Source organism: Herpailurus yagouaroundi, unplaced genomic scaffold (genome assembly GCF_014898765.1).
Source record: "Herpailurus yagouaroundi ecotype Mexico unplaced genomic scaffold, PumYag 140, whole genome shotgun sequence".
Taxonomy (NCBI): domain Eukaryota; kingdom Metazoa; phylum Chordata; class Mammalia; order Carnivora; family Felidae; genus Herpailurus; species Herpailurus yagouaroundi.
In genome coordinates this window covers 12,566,714-12,576,330 of record NW_024412395.1, presented here as the reverse complement: position 1 = coordinate 12,576,330, position 9,617 = coordinate 12,566,714, and positions in this window count along the sequence as shown.

The window sequence follows — 9,617 nt, the reverse complement described above, 5'->3', positions numbered from 1 at the left end:
CCCACGCACCCTCCTCAACCCAAAGTTGTCAAGGAGATTAATAAGTGCCTTATTCACCAGGAAGGTGAATGTATCTCCCTCAGTGGGATCAACAGATCTCTCGTGGTTTCTCAAAGTTTCCCCTGTGATTGTTTCACCTAAGTGGGGGCTCCACATCTAGCATCAGGCATGGAAGTCTGTAATTTTTCTTAATGATTCAGTGAATAATTATACCCTCAGTTTTGTATTTTTTTTTCTACCCTAACATGACCCTCCCTCAAATAAATCACATTTTTATCTTCCTTTAAAACTTACTGAAGGAGGGATTTCTCAAGAGGGAGCCCACATTATTCCATGCCCTTCCTTTCTCTAGATCCTCCAGTCACTCAGACACTGATAAAAATGAGGAATAAGTTATTATGACATTTTACATTACCTACAGGAAACTTAGGGTCCTACCTTCTATTTATGCTTATATTTTGGAAAATAAGCATTTTTGGTACAAAGGACAAGAGTCGGCACATAAAAAGAATGGCTATGACTCTTCACCAGAAAATGCAGGATGAGATGGTCTTATACACTTATAAAAATGCAAGCTTTGTTTTCACTTACTTACAGCCTCTAATACCTTTAGTAAAAGCATAAGGACTTTGGGGCTCCTGGGTGGCTCAGTCGGTTGAGCGCCAGGCTTTGGCTTGGGTCATGATCTCACAGTTCGTGGGTTCAAGCCCCACGTTGGGCTCTGTGCTGACAGCTCAGAGCCTGCAGCCTGCTTCGGATTCTGTGTCTCCCTCTCTCTCTGCCCCTCCTCTGCTTGCGCTCGCTCACTCTCTCTCTCTTTCAAAAATAAATAAACATTAAAAATATTTTTTTTAAAGCATAGACTTAAAATCGTCATTCACCATCCAAAGCCATGTTTATCTTACGTTTACCTCGTTCGGTTACTTATACTTTCCAATACCTATCTTATTTAAGACTCTGTGCTAAGTGTTGAAAGAATGCAAAGATAAAGAAAACCCATTGCAGGGACGCACAGTGTAAGTGGTTACAATACAACATAGAACTAACACATTCGGTAAATACGCTTTGACCATCAGCAGTTTGCCAGCCATTATACCATATACCGGGATGATGTGGCAAACATGTGAAGCCCCCCACTGGACTCAGGGAATTTACTGACTACCTAGGAACCCCTAATACATGCATAGAGAGATACGAACTGCAGTTGGACCGAGTGAGGACTGGCAAGAGATTAGTTCTTCAGAGAAGCCTTCATCATAATAATACTGTAACAATAAAAATATAAAAAACAAAACAAAACAAAACACCTCCCTCATACATTGGACATCTCCTCCTCCTTGCTGCAGGCATAAGCCAAGATTCAGTCGTCAGCAGGGATGACTATATCTTTGTTGGCTACATATTTTTAAATATGCCTGGCCGATCTCTTGCATAAGTCTCTAAGCTCCCATGGTCATATCCCCTGAAATATTTATCAAAGCCTTTTCATAAGCAGAGATCCTACTGAGAGATTTTCAATATCAGTAGAGTGAGCAGATTATCAATGAAAATCAGAGTTTGCAAATCCATTTTTGGCAGAGTCGTAGGCTACATAATCCAAAGAACTATTATACTAAAACATCTACATCTCATATAAAATGTTCTTCTTAATACATTGCTAGGCCTCCAAAAAAGAATGGAAATCTCCAAGGCTCTCACCCTTCCACCAAAGCCAACGTGGATCTCGTTGCCTTCAGAGCAGCAACACTGAAATCCAGAGACCCGATCTTAGGACAGCAGCAAAGTCAGGCACTGGGAATGAAATGCTCACAATAAAGCCAGAGACCACGAAAGGAAGCCAATATAACCCCAAACTGTGAGAATAACTTAACAGAAGCCAATACAAATCTTCTCGGAAGGAAATCCTCCATAATTCAGACCTACAGGATTCCCAGAAATTAAAATCAAATAAATTCACTATAAAGATTACAAAACAGACAAGGAAAAAACAAACATCATGAGTGAGACTCAACAGAAACAACAAACAACAGGCTTAGCTCCCTAAGGACTTTGAATGGCAAATTGACTAAATATAGACCATAATACAATTATGAATGTAACACACAATGTGTCATTTCTTACAGAAATGAAAAAAAAAATGTCATTTAAAAAAAAATCAAAGTTTGGGTTAAATTTCAGACTATACATAAGAAAGAGTAAAACAGCACAGTAAAAGAACAGGCCAAGAACACAACACAGACCAGAGACGGGGAATAGGAGCCCGGAGTCATGAAGCATGGGAAACAGAATGGGGTGGTCTTACAGCCAACTAATCACATTCCCACAGGGAGAAAATAGAACGATGATTCACCTGAATCATAATGTATCCCAAGCAGGATAAATAAATAAATCTATCCCTACAAATACCATATCTAGAGAAAATACATTATCACGATGAAAAGGAGGACAAAGGAGCCGGGTGGTGGTGGGGAATCATACAAAGCTGGCAGCAAACTTTTTAATAACAGCAGCCAGAAAACAGTGGAATAATATCTTCAAAGGACTGAGAAAAAAAAATCACCAAACCTAGAATTGTATACACCAGACTTCCAAGAAAAATCTCCTCCATAAAGAAAATGATCAGAGACATAGAAGGAAAAAAGTGGTTAACGTGTATATAAATCTAATCAAACATTATCTTATGAAATATTAAAAATAATAATATTGGAATTGTGAGCTTAGAGACACAGAAATAAGATACTAGACTAAAATTAGCCGGGAGTGGTTGTGTGATCAGAAGTAAAATGTTCTGAAGTTCTTGTATCAAAGAAACTGTAAAAAGAGATGGTTTGAGAAAACCAAGCATTAGTGTTGGTTATGTTCTAGAACTCAGGTTGGATGGAGAGTTATTACCACACTCAAAACTTACACATGTTACATACCTTCTTTGGAAGTCCTCAAAAACTAATTTTGTTTATTTTGAATATTTCATTTATTTTTGAGAGAGAGAGAGAGACAGAGAGACAGAGCATGACTGAGGGAGGGGCAGAGAGAGAGAGGGAGACACAGAATCAGAAGCAGGCTCCAGGCTCTGAGCTGTCAGCACAGAGCCCGTCGTGGGGCTCAAACCCACGAACCGCAAGATCATGACCTGAGCTGAAGCCAGACTGCCCAACCGACTGAGCCACTGAGATGTCCCCAAAACTACTTTTTAAAACAAAGCATCACTAACCAAGTATTTTGCTTTCTGGTGCACAACACAGAGAATCCACAAACCCTTTGGTGTCCCCATTCTCCTTGAAGACTCTTGTAAACTCCTCCACTTAATCTATTTACCTAGGAACATGGACTAACCTCACAAATGGAAAACAGAAGAGACTCATTTAGTCATACTTTTTTTTTCCTCTTACCTGATAACAGCATCCTCTAGATTAGCAGGGATCAAGTGAGATTTGTGCTTGCAAAATAGAAAATCAGCTACATGAAATGCATTAACAAGCAACAGCAGCTTCTAGGCAGAGGACGATTTCACAGACACAGGAATTAAAAACTGTGTGGTATCCATATTTGGGGGAGGGAGACGAGCCACATCTCATCTGTTTGTATTATGAATGTGGTGTGTATGAAGGTGGCTGTGATGTATGTATGGGAATTGTTGTGGCACATACCCCAATGATTGCAATCTAACATTAACAGGTGGAAATGAGTGAGCATCATGTATGTTAACGAATGTGTTTAAAATACGGGTCTATGGTGGAGTTATGTACATCTGTGTGTCTGTGTCTAGGCATGTCTGCCTTTACGTGGGAGCAGAGAGAATATTATATTGAAGACACACTGAATTTGTTGAGTGGAATTGTGTGTGCTATAAAGGGTAATGCACGGGAGTTTATGTGTATGGGAAGGTGTTAGAGTGTGTATATGTGTGTGTGTGCATATGTGTGTGCATGTTTGCTTATTGTAATATTTGGTTTCTTCACTTAGTCTGTCATTTTAAATAACTAAATGATGGGGGCGCCTGGGTGGCTCAGTGGGTTAAGAATCCGACTTCAGCTCAGGTCATGATCTCACGATTCGTGAGTTTGAGCCCCACGTCAGGCTCTGTGCTGACAGCTCGGAGCCTGGAGCAGCTGCTTTGGATTCTGTGTCTCCCTTTCTCTGCCCCTGACCCACCTGTGCTCTCTCTCCTTCTCTCAAAAATAAACAGTAAGTAACCAAATTATGTTTGATTAGGAATTTTGCTGAAGGCATCCAGGTGCTAATGACTTTATTCCTCCAAATATGAAGGAAATAAAGGTCTTTGCTGGACTACTAAGCCTGTTGAAACTTCCCCCCAGTTTTTTTTAAGTTCATTTATTTTTGAGAGACAGAGAGACAGGGTGTGAGCAGGGGAAGGGCAGACAGAGAGGGAGACACAGAATCTGAAGCAGACTCCAGGCTCTGAGCTGTCAGCACAGTGCCCAACATGGGGCTTGAACCCAGAAACCATGAGATCATGACCTGAGCCAAAGTCAGACACTTAATTAAGCCATGCAGGCACCCCACTTTCCCCCAAATTTAATGAGAACATGGATATTGAACTTAATATGCTGAATAACTGCCCTGCTTAAATAATTTCCACAAGCAGCCAAATCCCCTCGGTTTTGTTTCTTTATTTGTTTTGTTTCCCCAACACTTGGACAAGAGGAAATATCCCCAGGCCAATTGCCTGCCCAAAACAACTCGACATTTTTTTCTTTTTTATCACAAAAGTGAACTGAACAAATATGTAATAACGGAGCAAATGTTGTTACTTGGTAAAGAACAGATAACTGAATATTTTGGTTCAATATTTACTGTTCATATTATCCTATCAAAGCAATTCCAAAAATATTACTCTTAATTCTAAAATTATACCCAATTCAATCCTGTAACATTTAATTTTTTTTTAATTTTTTAACGTTCATTTATTATTGAGAGACAGAGAGATATAGAGTGTGAGCAGGGGAGGGGTAGAGACGGGGGGGGACACAGAATCTGAAGCAGGCTCCAGGCCCTGAGCTATTAGCACAGAGCCTGATGTGGAGCTCAAACTCACAAACTGTGAGATCATGACCTGAGCCGAAGTCGGTCACCTAACCAACTGAGCCACCCAGGCGCCCCTACTCTGTAATATTTCAAAAGAAAATAGATAACAGAAAAGTTGAAACTTAGAAAGAATGGAAGTCTCACCCCCTACTCACTAGCAATGCGATAGGACAGGCCACTTGAAGTAGATAACTCAGATTGCTATAAAACTAAGGCAAACCCACCCATGTCACAAGGTCTTCTGAGGATCAAATAAAACATGATACATAATAGCATTTTGAAACTGCAAAGGTCACTGTAAACATCAATTAGTTTTATTACAGAGTTACTATATTTAGTCTGTAGATGTGCAAAGATGCTAACAATTCTGGTAAATGGTATTGCAATGAACCAGTCTTCAGTGTGCATAGATATTTCCCTCTGTGAACGCTGTAGTTTGGACCAACGTCCAGTGGAATAGCAGGGTTGCTGAACCAGGAAGTTTGTGTATTCTAAAGGACGGTCTCAACATCTACTGTGTGAACCCAAGAGACTCCATCCCTCATAATTCTATCCCGGTTATGGGCAAAGTTTCAGAAGCATATTTCTTGAGTATTGTGGGGAAAAAAATGCTGCGCCGTAGCTTTATAAAGTCTTGAGTAGGAAAATCTCAAAAAAAAAAAAAAAAAAAGAACTAGAAGAGTATCTGAAAACAGAAAAGCCATTTGCTGTGAAATTAAATATCACACTCTTGATATTGCAAAGCAGCACACTGAGATCTTTCCCCCCACTGGTAATGAGAAAAATCGAAGAGTTTGAGATTAACTGTACTTTTAGATTTTGGGTAAGATATAGAATATTGTGTGACAAAATCTAACAAAAGCAACCTTTTCCATCTAGGAATTGCAAAAGGGCCTTGCCTTTGTTTTTGGAGTGGTCTTGAACATGGCTTTGGGTAACAACTGCATAAAATCAATCCCCAACTCCCTTCTTCTTAATCAGCATGATTTTTTTTTTTTAATCATTATGGCTGTCTCCCTTGACCTATACGCCTCCTCCTTTCTCTGACTGTTTTATACATTCAGACCACAAATGCACGAATACAGACAATCTACGGACTAGTGCACTGAATCCCCTAGGTATCAGTCTCAGTGACCCCCCCCTTCTTTTTTTAACTTTTTAATGTTTATTTTTGAGAGATAGAGAGCAGGGGAGGGACAGAGAGAGAGGGAGGGGGAGAAACCCAAGCAGGCTCCGTGTTGTCAGTGCAAAGCCCAACATGGGGCTCAAACCGTGAGATCACGACCTGAGCCAAAGCCAGATGTTCAACCAATTGAGCCACCCAGGGGCCAGTGACCCTCCCCCGCTTTGGAACCATGTGCACAAGGCCACTTTTCACTCTTCTCACCAGTACATGGGCTGGGGTGCATGCCCACCCGGCCATCTTTCTGCTGCACCGTTGTCCCCAGCGGTCCTTCTTGCCTGCATCAGCTCCCACTCCTCCCTCACTTCCCATACCCTCTCCCTGTGCCCTTGGGAACTGCCACCAAAGACGCTGAATAAAGTACCAAATGACAGAGTAGAAATTTGAGTCAAGCAATCTGATTCCGGAAACAATGGACACTTAACCACACTTGCCGTGGCCTCCTTGTATAGCACATTCTCCAGCTCCCCAGCATCTTCCCAGATAAATTTCTCCACTTCTTTACTCTTTGCATTGTAACCTGGCTTATACTGAAGGTAGCACTTTTCTTGCTGGAGTTGTCCTTGTTTCTGTCACATTCCAGCTAAAGCAGTTCCCTTTTCTCCCCGCTGCCTTTCCAAACCATCAGGTCTACAGGCCTGCTGGGACATGAGGAGAAACAGAAAGATGGAAGCCCGACTTACTTGAATGGTGCTAAGGCACCAGTATAAAAGGCAGAGGAATCTGAGGTCTGGCCACACCAGTCGTCCTCTGATCAGGCTGTGCAGGCCACATGCTTCTACCATACCTCCGTGAGGAGTTAGGAAGGCATAAAGAATTTCCAGCCCCTTTGCCTGGGTGGTTTTGTCAGTTAAGCAGCTGACTCTTGGTTTCAGCTCAGGTCATGGTCTCGTGGTTTCGTGGGTTCAAGCCCCACATCGGGCTCTGTGCTGAGAGTGCAGAACCTGCTTGGGATTCTCTCTCTCTCCCTCTCTCTCTGACCCTCCCCCACTTGTGCTGCCTCTGTCTTTCTCAAAATAAATAAATAAAATTAAAAAAAATATATTTCCAGCCCTTCAGTTACACCCTCCATTTCATGTATATCCTTTGCCAATTCTGGAGAAACCAAGGTAAGATGAACCTTAGTCAGATCCAAAGCATCCTTGTAGCCAACTTCAAACTCACATCATCCACTGTGGTCTAGTCTCACTAGGCTACTATTTCAGGCTCACTCACCACAGGAGTCCACACATGATCCCAGATGACTTTTCTATCCATATAGATGACATATCTCCCGAATGTCTCGACTTCTTGACCTCATTGCCAATGACTACTTCCTCCATCACCCCTATCTCGATTTTCTGCACACCATTACCATAACAGTTGAAGATGACAGAACAACACAAGTGCCACAGTAGAGTGCTTTCAGGCTTCTAGGGTAAAATAAACGCTATCAGGACAGTCACACAGAGGTAAGTATGCAGGGCACTCTCTGTGTGTGATGAGCCTGTATCTCTCAAACACTGTAGCACTTTTAGTACTGCACAGATTGGTCTAATGAAGGAAAACTTCCTGGAAGATGAAAACTAAGAGGTACTTCTTATTCTGCCAATATCTAGCTGTGTAGCTTTTAACGTGCTATTTCATGCATCTGATTCTTGAGTCTCATCTCTGTAAAAGAAGAGGTGACCTAAAATGGTGTCCCTGTCCTCTTCCATATTCAGGATCCAACATCCCCCACCATCATTGACAACTAAGCTGTATGAGCAGAACAATAAAGGAGAGACCACTGTGTCCTGAGACGAGGTGGCTTTGAGCTGAACCGTGAAGGAAAGAATCAGACAAGCTAAGGGCAGAAAAGAGCTTTCTAAAAGAAGCACGGGGTTGAGAACACACGTGGCATTGGCTGATAGTAACACACCAAGCCTGATAAAGAAACTCTCTTCTCCACTCCACCATGCCCTGCCTCGTTTTGCAGAAGGTGTTCTGTGGTTGCTGTGAAACCCAGAATCCAGTCAGTCCCTGGAGCTGGAAGCTGTGCCTAGCGACTCCCTCCTATGGGCCGTGGACGTCCCGCCTGCAGCCCCGTTGTCTCCATCTGCCCACTGTCGACCTCTGGAATTGTGGGAAGGCCTGGGCTGTACATGAATCACATACGTGTCAATAATGCTGACACCACGGCCATGCAGGGCAAGCGCGCAGACAGCCTTGCCGCCTGGGTCTCCAGGGTCCTGTGAAAAATGCCAGGGATTTTATTTTCATCCTCCAACAGGAAAATCAGCCTGCACCTGGAGGCTCCACAGAGGCTGTTTAATAAGACATTTGTTTACTTCCTTCCCCTACCTCTGACAATATAATCCTTCCTGATTCTTCCCATGATTTGACTCTAAATGAAAAAGTATGATCTCGCACTTGGGGGGCGACAAGCCTGCAACACACTGGTAATCTGCCAGCGCTTCAGCATTTGATCTGCAGAGATGGAAGGAATAAAGATAAAAATATGTTCCTGGTAAAAATAACCCACCATTCGTCCTGTCCAGGAGAGACCACAGTCTTCTGGAGATAGTCCAGGAAGAGATGGGGAGAGGAGAGAGAGCAAGGAGTCTTCTTGTTCATTTTTCCTAAAACAAAACAAAAATTAAAAAAAAAAAAAAAAACCTAAATGCCTACTCTAATAAATTACAGCCTTCTTTGGGCTTAAGATAATTTTAAAGTATCTTTAAAAAAAAAATTCTTTACAATTAACTGATGATACTACATCACACCAAACTCTTTCAACATCACACTATACTCTTTCAAAATTAAGTATAATTATGAAACTAGAGGGCAAGTGCAAGGTTGACAGTGGGCAAGGAAACCATGTAGGAAGTCAGGGGATTGAAGAGTAAAAGGAGCAAGAAGAAATATGGTTTTCTAACTTACAAGGTTGCTCTTTCTGTCCCCACATATCTGACTTCCTCATCATCCCTCACAGAGCTGGAAAATAAAGGAATTTTGCAGCGTGGGCACTCACACAACCCGTCCCCACCCTTCACTCTTTGGAATTTTGCAAGTGCATGACTGAATTCCACTTTGTTTCAACTCCCAGCCGCCACACCCCAGCCCTGAGTGTTCTGAAGAGCTGGAGGGAGCCAAGGGAGGAGGCCAGAAGCCCACCTATCCGTTTTATGTGGTTTCACTATTCTGATTATGGGCGATATAGCAACCAACAAAGATCCCTGCCCACAAGGACCCTCAATTCTAGGAAAGAGACGGTATGCGATCAACCATAGATAGACGCTAAGTGAAAACAAGTAAACTATATGGTCCATTAGAAGGTGTTAAGGGCTGTGGATAGGGTTACCAGATAATGTATCCTCCAAGGTGGGATGCTAGAAAGCGATAGGAAGCACTATTAATAATTATACTG